General features: G+C 57.9%; 1 protein-coding gene across 1 annotated transcript in view; it reads left to right on the forward strand.

Annotated features, from left to right (window-relative positions):
• Nucleotides 1-3,974: 3,974 nt before the first annotated feature.
• WNT5B (Wnt family member 5B) overlaps nucleotides 3,975-16,086 on the forward strand; it is an 88,403-nt gene continuing 76,291 nt past the window's right edge. Inside the window, exon 1 of the mRNA XM_033867256.2 lies at nucleotides 3,975-4,339. The gene's annotated coding sequence lies outside the window, so the exon portion shown is untranslated. The remainder of the gene's footprint in view (nucleotides 4,340-16,086) is intronic.

Consider the following 16,086-nt stretch of genomic DNA (forward strand, 5'->3'; position numbering starts at 1 on the left):
AACACTTGACCGCCCCACTGACCCTCAAAATGAGATGGACGTGGGGTCAGAGTCTCGTCTCCCACCCACACCTCCGGCCGCTTCCCTTTCCCTTTGACCCAGTCTTGGCTTTGTGAGGTTAGCGAGGACACGGCGGCCCCAAGAGAGGAGGTGACCTGCGCGGGGTCCACCCCGTCCTGAGGGCACCGGGATCTACAGCGGGGCACCTGACCTGGCTGTGTGCCCCTCTGCGGCCCCCAGCCCCACCGTGAGGGCAGACCTCCTGGCACGGGCCCCGTGTCCCTGTGCCCTCCTACATCCGTCCGTACAGAACACACGAAAGGACTTCAGTCAAAGCCGAGAAGGGGAAACGGGAGGGACATGGGGACACTGGCATCTCAAAAGGGATGTAGCATTTCGTGTCCGTGGCGACTCCAAACAGGGCCTCCCTTTGGGCCACACTCTGGAGCAGTTCATTCCTGGGGCCCCGCCCATGAGGGCTTCCCGTCCGCGCACGCTGGGGCCTCGGCAGGCAATGCTGGCGGAGGCTAGGGTCTCCGGATTTTGCAAGTCTTTAGTGACACCTTCCGCTGCCTCATTCTACATATTTGTGAAGCAGTAATTCATTCACGGAACAATGTAGGACCCTGTATATCTTCTCGTAGGAGAAAAATGGGGATGAAGATCCAGGAGTTCAAGGGCTGAGAGCCGCAGCAGACTGTCCAAATGGGAACGAACTCAGCCCTGTCTACTCCGGAGTAGTAATACCGTTACTAGTTTTTATGGAGTGTGTACCACATACAAGACGTGGCTCTCGGTTTCCTCACCTGCATTGCCTGACTTAGGCCTCGGGTTCCCCCAGGCAGGCTGCCGTCTTACTCCCTTGCAGATGAGGAAACCGGGGCTGAGAGACAGCAGTGGCGTCTTGCCCAAGATCACACAGGCAGTGAGTCCGGACTTCCCGGGGGGGCTGACGTGGAGCCCCCTGCTCAGCACCCTCGTTAGACGTCGCCCTGGAGGGCACTTGGCCTCCCTTTGGGGAGGATCGGTCACAGGAGGCCCCTCCACGTGCGGCGAGCGGAGCTGTCCTCATTGGATTGATCTCAAGCAAGATAAACCGTAACTCCGCACGTATCAGCGGTTGGAACTGTCAGTACTGTAGCCTCCTTCTGCCTTTATACAGGTTCCTCGGGCTGCCGGCCTCCTGGGGTGAACTTTTCCCAGGAAGTCAACTGCAGGTCGAGCTCATGACGGCAGAACTTTCTTCTCACCTGCTGCCTTCAGTGCTTAGAATCCCCCGACCCACACGTCCCAGAGGGCTCAGCTACCGTTGAGTCCGTGGGGGAATCTATGGATGGTATCCGGACATTCGGGTCCGAATCTACCATTGTTTTCGGCCCTCGTTCTCAGAAAGGCATCCAGATAAGAGGCACAGATGAAGCCGAACGGCCCAGGCAACGCGCCCGCGAAGTAGCTGTTGGGAGGCAGTTACCAGGTTTGCCTCTCTGTCCTCTGGCTTCAAAGGCTCATCAGGCTGGCGCCCCCAAGAAATCTTCTGTGCGTCCCTGTGAAGCCTTAGAAAGGCCAGAGAAGCAGGCTGGGGTGGGGGCGGACCTTCCCACCTCAGGGCGCTTTCCTTCTGCTCCATCTGGAGCAGCCGCGCCCCCCGAAGCGCTTCCTCCCGGGGCTGGGATGGAAAGGGAACGGTCGCCCTCAGCGTGCACGGCCCAAGGGGCAGAGGCCAGCCCTAGACCTAGTACCCCGACAGGCTGGCTCCTCCTGTCTCTTTCTGATGGGGTTTCGTTAGCTGTTCTGGCTTGGACGGGGCCTCCCAGTGTGGCCGGTGGCCTGTGAGGGCATGACCAGGACGGGGGAATAGGGTCTCCAATAAAGAGCAGGAGTCTTTACTAATTTCCATATGTCCAGATACTTGCTTTCTCTTTCTTTGTTTAAACCACAAATGCCAAGTCAGGGTATGTTTTATCTGGGGGAGAAGGCAAGAGGCCCCGCCCAGCAATCACAGACAAAACATGGGCGAGATCTGCCCACAGTCCCATCGGCTCTCATCTCCGGGCTGACTCAGGCAGTGGGGCGCTCACCACTTCCCTTGGGAATCCAGCCCAGGACTCGGGGTTCGTCGTGTGAATGCTTTCCCAGCTACTCAGCCACATGCTCCTTTCCTGGGGGTGGCGGGGGCGGGGGGTAGCTGCAGCTTCCCTCGCTGGACCACAACTGTTGACTCATCTTGGACCGAGACGGAGGTGGGAGGTGCAGGACCACTCCAGGGACAGCTGGGGTTGCTGTCATCTGTCACCTGCCCTCCCCCTGGGTGGTCAGCTAGCGGGGGGGGGGGGGGGGGGGGGAGCAAAGTGGCTCGTTCTTGCGCTCCTTCCTTTAGACTTTAAACTTCCTGCGGCTGGGACCTGCTCTCGGCCATCTCTGTGTGTTTAGGGCTCAAGAAATGTGAGTGTGAAGTGAATCCCCAAATTCTCCCAGTCTGCATTCCGGAATGATCAGGGCCTCCTGCATGAGGTCTTCCCTTGACCTCCCGCAAAGACCCTAACCCCGGAGCCGATGCTTTCTCCTCAGGAGGAGAGGAGCTGGGCCTATTTGTAAGCTGACAAGGTGGATTCAAAGCTCTCATCCTGCACGAGGCCAGTTACCCTCTGTGTCTCATCTGTCCCCAAAGGTAAAGCCTTGAACTAGTTCCCCTCCGTGAAGGGGGCGGGGGGGGGGGGCATGGCAATCGTAGGCCATTCATTTCAGGTTGCTGGACCCGGTCTCATAAACCCCATTCACTGTGAGATGAGAAGAGTCGTCAGGCACCTCCGGCCAAGACGGCACAATTCCAAGGAAGACTTTCCCTCTAGTCTGGTATTTGCTAAAACTGCTCTTACTTTCCTTATTGTAAAACCCAGAGGACAATAGCTCCTTATTGCCAGCCCAGTACGGTGGGTTCCTGGTCCCTCGTTCCCTGACCACCGCCCGCCGCCCGCGGTCCCTTCCCCCACTGAAAGGGGAAGGTTGTCACCCTGTTCAGTTACTAATTAAAAAAGGCCAAACCTTCGATTACTGCTATTGTTGTTTTTTCTTCTCATTGTACTGCATTCAAAGGCAATTTCTTTAGCAGAGCGACCTCCTACTCACTCAGGGAAGAGAGGGGGGGGGGGTGTTCAGAACTTTGAAAAAAAAAAAAAGCAGTTGGAGGGCCGGCCTCAAACCATGCTGGCCCCATTGGTTGGTGCCCTGTTACTGGGGTCTGGAATCGGGTCCAGGGCTGGAGCTGGAGCTCTGCCTACTCCCTCTGGGGCAGCTCACCCAGGGTGCACTGCCCAGACCTGGGGACATCGGTCCCAGCCGAGCCTCTAGTGACTTTTCAGGCACCGGTCAGTGACTATGGACTAATTCAGGCCGGACGCTGCCCCAGAAGCGATGGGAGCGCGCGTTTCCCATGTGGAAGCACTCTTCTTGGTGTATCCGCGCCGCGCCAGCTTTCCTTGTCCCAGGGATGGCTCTGCTGGGTGCTGTCGAAAGGGGTCCAGGACCAGAGGGAATGGCTCGGGTTTGTGAGGCAGAAATAACAGATCACTCCACTCCGTGGGGAGATTCAAGGAGGATAAAGCGCGTGTGAGTGTTTGATGTGAGTAGAAAAGCTACTACGTGAGACCCAGAGCCTCCAGCCCCGCAGTCCCTGAGTTGGACGCCCCGGGGGCTGCTGGCGCGTGAGACCCCAGGTGCTCCCGGAGGACCGGGTCGAGTTCCGGCGAAGGGGCCGGTGGGTGTGCGGAGGGTCCGGGGGGGCTCCCCACGCGCGCCCGGGGGTCGGGGCCCGCGCAGGAGCGGGCGCGCGGGGAGCTGAGGCAGGTGCGAGGCCGGGTGCCGCCCGCGAGGAGCCCCGGGGGCGTGTTGGCTCGGCGCGGCGGGGCGGGGGCGGGGAGGAGGCGCGGGGCGGAGCGCGGGGCCCGGGACCCGCCGGCCGGCGCCGGCCCTGCACTCAGAGCCGCGGCCGCCACCGCCGCAGCCAACTCGGGCCCGAGTTCCCGGCCGCGGCGGAGAGGAGCGCGCAGCCGGCGGCCCGAGCCCCGCGCAGGGCCCAGCCTCCTCCGCTCGGCCGCCGCCCGCGCCCCGCCTCCGCCCATCGGCTCGGACCCGGCGCCGCGCGGAAGCCCTCGGGGCAAGGAGCGCGGGCTCCGCGGGGGCGACCGGGCGACCCCCGGGGCCGGGCGGACACTCGGCGGGACCGGAGCGCAGCGCGGAGAGTCGGCGCCCCCGGCCGCCGCGGCCCCGCGGGCGCTAGAAGGGCCGGGCCGGGCAGAGAGCGAGCCGGAGCCCGCGGGCCTGACAAGCCGCGGACGCGCAGGTAAGCCTGGCGGCGGCCGGGAAAGGAGAGCCCACGCCCCGCCGCCCAACTTCCCCGCGCCCGCGGGCCGGTCGGGGCACCCGGATCGGGAGCGGGGAGGTGCGGTCCGGGAGGGGCCTCCCCTCCACCCCCCGCGCCCGGGGGCCGCGAGCTCGGCCCGGGACGGGTCTGAGGGGCCGGGGCCCGGCGGCGCGGGGGGCGCGCAGGGGAAGGGGTCCCCGCCGCCGAACAAAGCTGGGGCCGCGGGCTCTCGCCGCGCCCGGGCCGCGCCGCCTCCAGCCGGCAGGTAGCGAGGGTCCCCGCCCTCCCGGCGGGCGGGTGTCGCCGCTTTCGGTCCCCGGGCGGCGACCGCGGAGCCGCGGGGAGCCGCCCCCGGGCGCGCAGGCTCGGCCCCGGCCCGTCCGCGCGCCGCGAGCCCCCGAGCTTCCCGCGCGCTTTTCCCGGCTCGCTCGGGCCCAGCTGGGGTCCGCGGTGGGGTCTGCGCCCCGCGCCCGCCAGACTGTGGCGAGAGCTGCATCTGGATTCTTTTAACCCCCGCGAGCAGTGCTAGTTTGGTGCCTGGATTCCTGCCTAAGCCCGAGCAGGTCTCCGGCTGGTCTTCCTAGTTTTCTGTTTTCTTTCATTGCGCCTCCGCTCGCCCTGCCTCTTCCATCCCAGCCGGGAGAGGTGCGGGGTGGCCGTTCTCCACCTCCTCGTGGAGCCGCAGGCGATATTTGGCCACGCACTCTAGTTAGAGCCCCCGTTCCTAGATGTTCTCATCCTGCAAGTCTTCGTGAGAGACCATTCCACTTGCCTGGAGCGGGACTGCTTCTGTTTTGCAGAGAGGGGAGCTGAGTGGTGACCCAGCTGTTCTGGGGAACTTGCTCTCCACTTTCCCCCGGGCCTTCTTCACTGCTTTTGCCACCTGGCTGCTTGGCAACAGCGTTCAGTTGCTACCACCCTGGGCAGAGTTTCAGCCTGGTACCTGGAGGAGAAAGGCCAGGATCGTGTTACCAGTCTAGCGGCCAAGGAAGGGCCCACTTGCCAGAGCTGTGATGCCATCAGCGTGGGTGTGGGCAGAGTGGCGCTCCTGGCCAAACACCAGCACCCAGGCAGGCACAGGGCTGGAAGCTTAGGGTGACCCCCCCCCCGAGGCTGGCCCTGAGGCAACACGGGGGCCAGGGCGCGGCGGGCACACTCTGGGAGAGCTGAGGACCCTTTCCTGGACCCCGGCCCTCCTGCTGCTGACTCAGATGTGCAGTTTACTTATGAACGGCAAGGCTCCGATCTCAGGCGTGGGTGAGCGAGGCCCGGCCCCGAGCTTGTGCCCACACGCCCGCCAGGAGCACACGCGCGCCCCCCGGCAGACCCGCCGACCTGTGGAACGTGGAAGGCTGAGTGGTGGTTTCCTCTGTTTCAAAATAGCATCTGTTCTCTCTTCACACAGAAGATCTGTGGTTATAAATAGCAGGAGGAAGGAGGTGCGTCTCCTGGGAAGGAAGGGCAGTGCTCAGAGCCCTCTGCACGCTCGCGGGAGGAGTGATGGGGCTGGGCTCTTTGTGGGGACGTCCAGTCCGGGGCCCGAGGCCAGAGGCAGACTGGGGCCAGGTCCCCGCCCGAAAAGGCGCAGGTGGAGCAGACGCAGGGAAGGAGGTTCGTGGAGCAAAGCACCTACTGAGGTGACATGTGGATAAGGACCTAAGGGCAGCCCCCCTTCGTTCCTCGGGCGTGGGACCTGCTGGGGTCTGCCTGCCGGGAAGCAGGAGCAGCCCTGCCCTCCCAGGCCCCGACCTCCCGTGTATTCCAGTGTGAATGTGTGACAGGCGTTTGCTCGGTGTGCCCGAAAGCAGCCCTTTTCGTGTCCTTTGGTCGTGCTCATGTCTCCAAGGGTGTCTTGTTGGCTTGAAACAACTGTTTTCTGAAAAAAAAATTTCTATGCCCGAAGCGTAAGCCAGATTGCTGGGAGCCACGTGCTGTGAAAAGAGAAAATCTGGGATTATTCTTCACCTGCGCGTTTCACGCTGGGCTTGCCCTAGCGGCAGCTGGAAGATTTTTTGTTGGCTCTCCTTCAAGAAGGACAGGAGCCCAGGCGAGGCTGTTCTAATTTTCACCCCTGGGATGGCTCTGCGGGTCCTGGACGGCCATGCCGGCATGTCTAGCAGGGGCCAAGGGCTTTACCTGAAGCGCTGGTGCTAGCCGCCTCCGGAGTAAGCGCCACTGAGCCCACAGAGCTTTCCTGTTCTCTGCTCTGGTCTGTGCTCCCGAGCTCCTTTCCAACCTGCCTGTCATTCATCCCCTCATCATCTTCCGAACAGGTCCTCAGACGCCACCTGTGCTCCATCCGCACACCTGAACATGGTCCTCAGGGTTTTCAGTGGTTGGTTGGTTGGTGCTGTTTCTGTAGCCCCTTCAAGTCTCACAATAGCAGATGGAGAAACCCCGAGTGAGGGGAGGATGTGGGGCTCCCCATCCTCACCCCAGGGGCGTCCTGGCTGGTTTCCATTAAGTGTCTTCAAACTGCCTCCAGCAGTGCAGAGAGATCCAGCAGAGGGCTTGGGAACGGATGCTGTGATGAAGGTGAAAGGCCCTATCGTTTTCCGTCTGAACCACCTTTCATGGTAAAAGTCACCTTCTCCCAGCTTAGCTGGGATGAAGTGAGAGAGTGGCGTGGACATATATACGCTACCAAATGTAACATAGACAGCTAGTGGGAAGCAGCCGCATAGCACAGGGACATCAGCTCGGTGCTTTGTGACCACCTAGCGGGGTGGGATAGGGAGGGTGGGAGGGAGACGCAAGAGGGAGGGGATATGGGGATATATGTAGATGTATAGCTGACTCACTTTGTCATAAAGCAGAAACCAACACACCATTGTGAAGCAATTATACTGCAATAAAGATGTTAAAAAAAAGGTCACCTTCTCCCCATCTCTGAGGGGCGACTGTCCACTCCCCCAGGCAGCGAGTTGGCAGATCTGGGAGAGCGGACCTGCAGTTTGGTCCAGTCTGGCCGGCCTTGGCAGTGATGGCCCACTCGTCGCAGCCCCCCAGTCGGCTCTGTTTACCTGGGTAAATTTAAGCCTCCACCCCTCATCCCAGTTTGACCCACTGGCTCTCGGTCTCGCCCTGTGGCCGCTGGGCAGCGTTTCCAGACTTTCTTGCCCTGTGGTTGCAGCTGGGTCTTTCCCAACCGTGCAGCCTGAGTTCTCCTCCAGACTCTCTAAAGCTGGCCTCTCTCCTCCCATCTTCTGCCCACGGGGCTTTCTTCCCAGCTCTTTTTGGAAGCTGGTTAGTACTGGGGAAGCTCTCCCTCCAAATGTCAGGCACAGAAGAGTTTCAGGGAGCTCAAGCCTGGCCACCTAGACCCTCGTGCTGACTGTAATTGTCGCCAGCCCAGCCCAGGGCCCCAGGGCCCCAGGGCCCCCTTGGGAGCAAGTGCAGACCCTAAAGACACAGGGATGTTTTCTCAGACACAGGGGTGTTTCTTTTTGCACCCCGACCCTCCAAAACCCAGGAGGACTCAGCCCGCCTGTATGTCCTGTTGTTGTGTGAGGTTTCGAGGGGAGGGGTACTGGGGGGAGGGGTGCCTTGTAGCATCTCCTCTGGGGGCTCAGTTGTCTCTCCCGTCATGTGGCGCTTGGGATTAGATTGCCCTGGAGGCCCTTCCAGTTCTAACAGGCTGTTGTTTCAAACAGCTCTAGCTGGTTCCGTTTTGGAAATCCCTCTGCTGTGGACCAAGCCCGGGGGTGGGGAGGCAGCCAGTCAAAGGCGTCTGTTCCCGATGGAGGGGCGGTGACGGAGGGGCGTCGGGGCTGCCTTCGCAGTTACTGTTTCACCCCCTGCAGGCCTGCAGGCAGGGCTTGTGGGCCAGCTGGAGGCGCAGGTTGTGCTCCTGGCTTTGGGCTCCGGCCCGGAGGGGCCCCTGTGGTTAGCCGGCCTCCCAAGAATGGCTCGAGGCCCTGTGTCCAGCTGCTGGTGACTTAGGGGCCAGGGCCTGAGTTCCTGGGGGGCACCCAGGGTCCCTGAGCCCCAGAAATGCTAACCCCTCCAGGGTCACTCCTGTCTCACTGATTGATAAAGGGTCGGGGTGGGTTTCCCGAGGTCTTGGCTTCACTGTGAGAAGTTCTTGGTTTACAGACTTTAGCCCCCGAAGGTCACATCCAAGTTATCTGGAATGTCCAGTCAGTAGATCTGCTCTGAGCCCTGCTGGGAGAGCAAAAGAAACGAGAACAAAGCTTCTCTGACACGGGCTCGGGGTGACCCTGTTCGCTGCCGGGTCTCACTCTGTCCTCCTTTCGGAGGGGACTTTGGGGGAGAAGCCTCAGAGCAGCCCTGGGCTCTGTTCCTGCTGTGCGCCCCCTTCCGCTTCCCAGCAGATACCCAGAGATGATGGCGTTCCTGTCTGAGGGCGGTTGAAGGAAGTTGATTCCCTTTGTGGAATCGTCTCTAAGGTTATATACCTCACCCGTGCTCGTTGGGAAGTTTCTCCTGGGAAACTCTGAGTAATGAATTACTAGATACTTCACACAGATCTTGTCTGGCTACAAGACCTGCAATCACTGTAACTGAACCTTTAAAGAGATTTTGTATTTAAGCGTAAGGCTAGAAATGCCCTGTCCGCTGGGGAGCAGGGGCTGGCGGATGGCGCGAGGGTCCTGGGCGGCACTGTGGCTTATGCCCCGAGTCCGCAGGCTGCGGGAAGCTGAGACGCTAGAGGCTGGGCCTCAGGGTGGCACTGCGGCTGTGGCCCGGCCCTCAGAAGCCAGCCACGTAACCCGGCTTCTCTGTACCTCGGTTGCCTCACTTGTAAGTGGAAACAGTAACTGTCTGTTCCTCTCGCGTGGTTGCAGAGAGGCAGTTGGTGGTGAGGTCTGGGTGTGCAGGGCACTAGGCTGTGCAGGGCTGGGCGTCGTTGGCTGCGAGCTGTGAGGGAGGAACCTGGAACCCGCCCTGCTGTTAACAGAGCTGCCCGTGTCAAGCGTGTGCCCGCCAGTCCTGGAAGGGAATGACTCTCGTGGGTGTCAGACGCATCCCATCCGGCGTGACGTCCATGGGATGGAGGGTCTCGGTTTGTGGAGCGACCACCGACGGGAGGGGCTGGGTGTTCAGCGTTGGCTGTTGTGAAGAGAAGGAAAAGTGGACGCTGTCAGGATGCCGACGGGGCCTGTAGCCTGGGGGTCGAGCAGGGCCCCGCCTCACACGAGTCTGTCCTTTTAACTAAGCAGGTGCCGGGAGAGTCCCTGCATTTGGAAACCACTCAAGATCTTGACATGTTGTCTTTTCTTGTTCTTAAAATGTAACCTCTGCAAAATCAAACCTGAAGTATGCTTTAAATACACGGGGGAGATCCCCCGAGGGCATCTTCCTTTTCCCCAGGCCAGGTCCGTCCACCCTTGAGACGAGCCGCAGAGCACCTGTGAAGGGCCTCGCCCTCAGGTACGCCCAGGAGCCAGCAGGGCCGAACGGCGGGATGGAGGGGAGGGCGGTGGTAGCAGCCAGCTGTGGAGCAGGGTCCAGTGCACACTGGAGGGGCTTTTCCCACCTAGAGGCGTTCAAATCCACTGACTCCGCCCCACCAAAGGCCTCTGCTGGCTGGACGTTGTCCCAGACTTTCCTTGTGACCACGGGGGACCTCGAGCTGACAAGTGGGGACCCACTGGCTTTGCAGGCGACAGGCCCTTCTCCAAGGTGGAGGTCAGGCCTCACCTAGGGGGTTGGGTCAAGTCCTTTAACTTGTCAAAGCCCAGAGGCTGCCGTCCCCAGCCCTGCCCCTAACCTAGTCTCCAGCTGCGCCGACAGTTCCACCTCTCAGAGCGTCAGGTTCGGGGCCATCACACATGGGCTTCCCTGCAGATTTTGTGTATCTTTCCGGATACAGTAAGTCCCCTACATACGCACCTTCAAGTTGCAAACTGTCAAAGGTGCGGACGTGCGTTTCCATGTCCAGTCACGTAAGTTAGTGCACGTGTCTGGCGTACGTTGTCACGTGCGTGCATCCCCTACAAGTGGTTGTGCTTTTGTGTACTTTACTGTACGGTACTGTATAGAGGACAGTAGGACAGTGTCTTTATTTCCAGCCCAGAACCCGCGCCATCAGCGTCAGGCGTGAGCGACACTGCAGCTTCCTCCGTCTCCTGTTGCTGACGACCCTTCAGCTCTACCATCTCCCACCTCCTCTCCCTCTTCCAGTCAGTAACTCTTCCTGCCTGTTCACTCGATGGCAGCCCCCGTGTGCCAGCTGTTGTGCTGGTGCTACTGTACTTTTCAAGGTACTGTACTGTAAGATTAAAAATGCTTTCTTTATTTTCTGTTTGTTTGTTACGTATTATTTGTGTGAGAAGTGTTATAAACCTATTACAGTACAGTACTATCTATAGAGCCGATTGTGTTCGTCGGGCACCTAGGCTAACTCTGTTGGACTTACGAACGAACTGGACTTATGAACGTGTTCTTGGAACGAAACTCGTTTGTATGTAGGGGACTTACTGGATTAACAGGGAGTTTGCACGCTTCCCAGAAAATACCCTCCTTAGCTCCGCTGCAGTTAAACATAACCCAGACCCCACACCGTGGTCTACCAAGCTCCCTGTGGCCGGTCCCGCCCTCCTGTCCACGTGGCGCACGTGACGCTGTGGGCGGTCCTCTCTGTGCTGGATGGACCCCTACCCTCAGGCCCCAGCGGCAGAATTGCCCCCCCCACACACACTCTCTATTCCTGGCTCTTTGCTCTAGAGCACCCGTCACCGTCTCAGACTCTCTTTTTTGTTAGATCTTGTTAAACGTCCGCCACCCTGTGTCTTTCCTGTTCTCCACGCGTCCTTGGGGCTGAGACAGTGTTGACGGTGCCTGAGCTTAACGGTGCTCCCAAGATAGCTGTGATTGTTGATCTTAGGGCAATGAGCTCTGTAATTGTATAGGATGTTCTTTGCTAGAAAAGGCCTATTTTGCCTAAAAAGATGCCATCCTTAATGATTTTTCTGTGGATTGAATTATTCATATAACAAATATTGGTCCAGGCGAGTCCCAGGAGCTGGGGATATAAGATACAGTCCCTGAACCTCAGAAGCTTTTGTTCTAGGAACTCCTTCTATGTACAAACAGCAAGTATGCAGAATTCGAAAACCTCTCGAGTCTTTTATTCTCCCGTACCCTGTGCGTAAGACCCATCTGTGACAGTGCACACACGTTGCGGGTGGTTTGGGGATGCAGCAGACATTTGGAAACACAGAAGAACGGGAAGCCACAGGAGCAGCCCAGGCCAGAAGATCCGAGAGAGGAAGCGCTGGCCTGACCTCTGCTCAGGCTGGATGGTCGGCTGCTCCCGGGCGGACCTGGAACATTCCTCCCTGTGCCGTTGCTAGCGGGACATTTTCCACCCACGTGTGACCAGATGGAGACGTGGCGAAGGACCTGGGTTAGGAGCTCCGTGGGTGCATTGCACGCACACAGCCGTCTACCTCGCTGGGCTGTCATTCCAGACGACTGGCACCGTCTAGAAGTTACTAGCATGCATGTCTTTGGTCCCAGGTTGCCCAGCCAGTGTCCAGTAAGTCCCACTGAATATAATCTGAGAAGACCTGATAAGAAGGGTCTCTGTCTGCCTCGGGCGGCTGCACCATCACCCCGTCCTTGACGCTCGGTCTTGGCTTGGCCCCCAGATCCCTCACTCTCCCAGGCTCCCTCCTGCCTCACTGGCTGAGGTTCTGGGTGTTCCTTCTCTCCCCGGACCTCTTCTCTTCTCTGCACACTGTGACGGCTGTAAGTACCGTCCGCCCTCTTGCTAATCTCCCACCGTCATCTCCTGCTGGCCCCTCTCCCTTGACCTTCAGACTGGTATCTCGATTGTTCAAGCAGCACCTTCTCTAGAAGGTCTGAGGGGCGTCCCAGCCTGACCTTCTGACCTTTCCCCTTAGACCTGCTCCATCGCACCCTCCAAGTCGCTCGCGCCCTAAGCCCTGGATCCTCCTTGGTTTCTCTCCTCCTCTCACGGCCCACATCCAGTCCAGCAGTGGATCGTTTTTGTTTTTGTTTTTTTCGATACCCGGGCCTCTCACTGTTGTGGCCCCTCCCGTTGTGGAGCACAGGCTCCGGACGCGCAGGCCCAGCGGCCATGGCTCACGGGCCCAGCCGCTCCGCGGCATGTGGCTTCTTCCCGGACCGGGGCACGAACCCGTGTCCCCTGCATCGGCAGGCGGACTCTCAACCACTGCACCACCAGGGAAGCCCAGTAGCAGTGGATCTTGACATGTCTAATTTCCCAGAAGATCCCCAGACCCCCGGCCTCTCCTCACCCCTCCACGCCCCCCTCCTGGCTCTGTCCACCACCAGCAGCCTCCCAGCTGGCCTCCCTGCTGCAGCGGCAGCCGTCCTGCTCAGACAGGTCAGATCGTGTCACTGTTCTGCTCCTAGTGCTCTGCTGGCCTCCTGGCTCGTGCAGGAAAAAGGCGTCCCTTTTCAGTCTGTACCACAGTGACGTGTGCGAGCACGTAAGCATTTTCAGACACGTGTGTGTTTCTTCTGTGCTTGTCCCCCTTCTGGAAGGTGGTTCCTTGAGGGCAAGGGCTGCCCCGTCCTCACCCTCGGTGCCTGTCGGGCCCGGCCGTAGCACGTGTCCAGGGATGTCGAGGAAGGGCGTGGGGAGAGGTGTGTACTGGTCCTGGTGAGTAGCTGCGTCTCTGCAGAGAAGGCGCCGTGCTTCCTCTGCCTTTGGGCTCATGAGCTGCCTGGCGAGGAGCATGGGGCCGCTTTCCTCTCCTTGTGCCCCCAAACCGTGTTTCTAAACCTTGACACTGTTCATTTTGGGCCCAATGAGTCTTTGTAGCAGGGGCTGTTCTATCCATCGTGCGGTGTTTAACAGCACCCTGACCCCACCCACTAGACGCCAGTAGTGCCTGCCCTCCGGTGTGATGACAACCAAAAATGTCTGCAGACGTTGCCCGTTATCCCCTGGGGGCAAAGTTGCCCCTGGTTGAGAACCGCTGCTCTAAAGGGTGTCTGTTCCTTTCCTGAGAACCTTTCCTTATTTCCGTTTCCCTTAAATCCCTTGGAATTATCCATTTTGCATCCTGTTTGGGGGCTCTTGCCTGGGCTGAGCCCTCATGTGAGGGATGTGAATTAGGGCCCCCGCTCTCCCACCAGCTGTTGGTCCCTGGTCCAGGCGCCAGGGACATCAGTCACCTGCTCCCGGACGGTCACCCTGCCGCCCTGGGTCCGTCCCCTGCTCGGCATCCTTGAGTCACTCCTTGTGACCCCACTGAACTGATAGAATATCTTGACTGTGGTGTTCAGTAGCCTTCAATCCTCACCCTGCCAACATTCCCAGGCTTCTCTCCTCTGCTTCTCTGTGTCCCGTTCCCCGATGTCCACTTGAGCCAGGCGCCCCCTTCCTGTGGGAACCTGCCTGTCCGTCAAGGTGCACCTCAGATGCCAGCCCCCTGCCCGCCTCTGTCAGAAATGCCCTCTCTGGCTGGGAGCTTGCAGGCTGCTGCAGTTCAGAGGTCATCTGTGTGGCCCTTTTCACACATTGTCTTACATCATGATCATTTGTGTTCACGTCTCATCCTCCCTACCAGGCACGTGGCTGGTTACGCTGTGTTCTCAGCAGATCTTCGGGGAGGCCCTCTGTGCAGCTGGGGCAGTGCAGGGGACCACGTCAGGGGGTGACTGGCCTTCCTGCTGACCGGCGGGTCCCCTGGGAGTGGGGCGTTCTGCAGCAGAAGGGTTGTTGTTTGCTGGGCAGTTGTTTAGACAGCGGAAGCCTTCCGGGCTCCAGGTTAGCACGGCTGTGGTTTTCAGGCTTGTGAAGGCCTTTGCCCTCCCTGCTTTCTGTCCCCCGTGTCGTGGAAAGCGCGTGGCCTTTGGGGGCAAGTGGATGCACGTGGGTTTGAGTCCCCACTCAGCCATTCACACCTGATAGACCCCACCCTGGCTGCCGAGCTTTTCTGAGCTCCCTGTTCTTCATCTTTTAAACAGGGATAATAACGGCCAACTCCTAGGGTTATTCTGAGAATCCACTGTGATGATTTGTGTGAATTAGGGCAATTCCTGCACGGAGTCAGTGTCAGCCCCCTTCTTTAACTTCTGCTAAACAGATTGAAGGTGTCAAGGGGCCGTCACCCAGATGCTCCAGTGCCTGCTCGGGGTTTGGGCCAGAAGGGCTGAGTGTTTGTAACTTGGCTGGTTTGGGCAGTGAGGAGACAAAGGGAATCTGAAAGTTCGCCTCTATGACAGCTGCTCTCATGAGGTGCTCTTGTGGGCGCACGGCTCCAGGCTCTTGGAATTTTCCTTGAAGGACCCAACCTGAGTGGGTCCCTGGAGTAGTCCCAGCAATCAGCATCGTTACCACTCAGTAGTATTGAGACTAATGAGCTAGTGACGCCTAAGAAGGTTCTCACCCCAGTTGGAGAAAGCTGGTCATGGATTACCGTATTTCATCAATACTGAGACACATTGTAAAAGTGTATTTTATTGCCGTATAGTTGATTTACAAAGTCGTGTTCATTTCTGCTGTTCAGCAGAGTGACTCAGTTATACATATGTGTATGTATATATTCTTTTCCATGATGGTTTATCACAGGATATTGAATATAGCTCCCTGTGCTCCACAGTAGGACCTTGTTGTTTATCCATTCTATATATAATAGTTTGCATCTTCTAATCCCAAACTCGAAATCCATCCCTTCCCCACCCCCTCCCCCTTGGCAACCACAAGTCTGTTCTCTATGCTAAGACACATTTTAACATATCTGAGATCAGGATGCATCTTAAGGGATTCATTTGAAATTTAACATAGAGCTAGCTTAATAATCTTTTAAAATTTATTTTACTGAAGTATAGTTGATTTACAATGTTGTGTTAATTACTGCTGTACAGTAAAGTGATTCAGATATATATATATATAGATATATAGAGAGAGAGATATAGAGATATATGTGTGTGTGTATATATATATATATATATATATATATATATATATATATACACACACACACACACACATTCTTGGGACTTCCCTGATGGTGCAGTGGTTGAGAATCCGCCTGCCAATGCAGGGGGAAATGGGTTTGAGCCCTGGTCTGGGAAGATCCCACATGCCGCGGAGCAGCTAAGCCCGTGCACCACAACTACTGAGCCTGTGCTCTAGAGCCCATGAGGCACAACTACTGAGCCCACATGCCACAACTACTGAAGCCCGCGCACCTAGAGCCTGTGCTCTGCAACAAGAGAAGCCACCGCAATGAGAAGCCCACGCACCGCAACGAAGAGTAGCCCCCACTCGCTGCAACTAGAGAAAGCCCGCGCACAGTAACGAAGACCCAATGCAGCCAAAAATAAATAAAATAAAATAATTTTTAAAAAAATATTCTTTTCCATTAGGGTTTATCCTAGGATATTGAATAGTTCTCTGCACTATCCAGTAGGACCTTGTTGTAGGATTCATCTTAAAATCAATGTGTTTAACTGGGAGAACTTTTCTCCCTTAGTGGGATGGAATAATGGTGCATTTTGAGATAAATGGCATCTTAGATTTGGTGACATAAGTCAATGTCGTTGATCACTGTTTATTAAGGTGACCTGTTGTCATTTCCTGGTGGCTGCCTTGGTGTTCCCTTGGAAATGTGCTTCTCTTGTTTGCCAAATAGAGTATTCAGAGTGTCACCTCCATGCTGACCATCTATTGACTAGAGTTAGAACTGAGGTGGGAAATTCTAGGCAAAGACCAGATGTCCCACAGACCTTGGACCCGGATGCTTGAGGATGGTCGGCCC

This window comes from Tursiops truncatus, chromosome 11 (genome assembly GCF_011762595.2).
Source record: "Tursiops truncatus isolate mTurTru1 chromosome 11, mTurTru1.mat.Y, whole genome shotgun sequence".
Lineage (NCBI taxonomy): Eukaryota > Metazoa > Chordata > Mammalia > Artiodactyla > Delphinidae > Tursiops > Tursiops truncatus.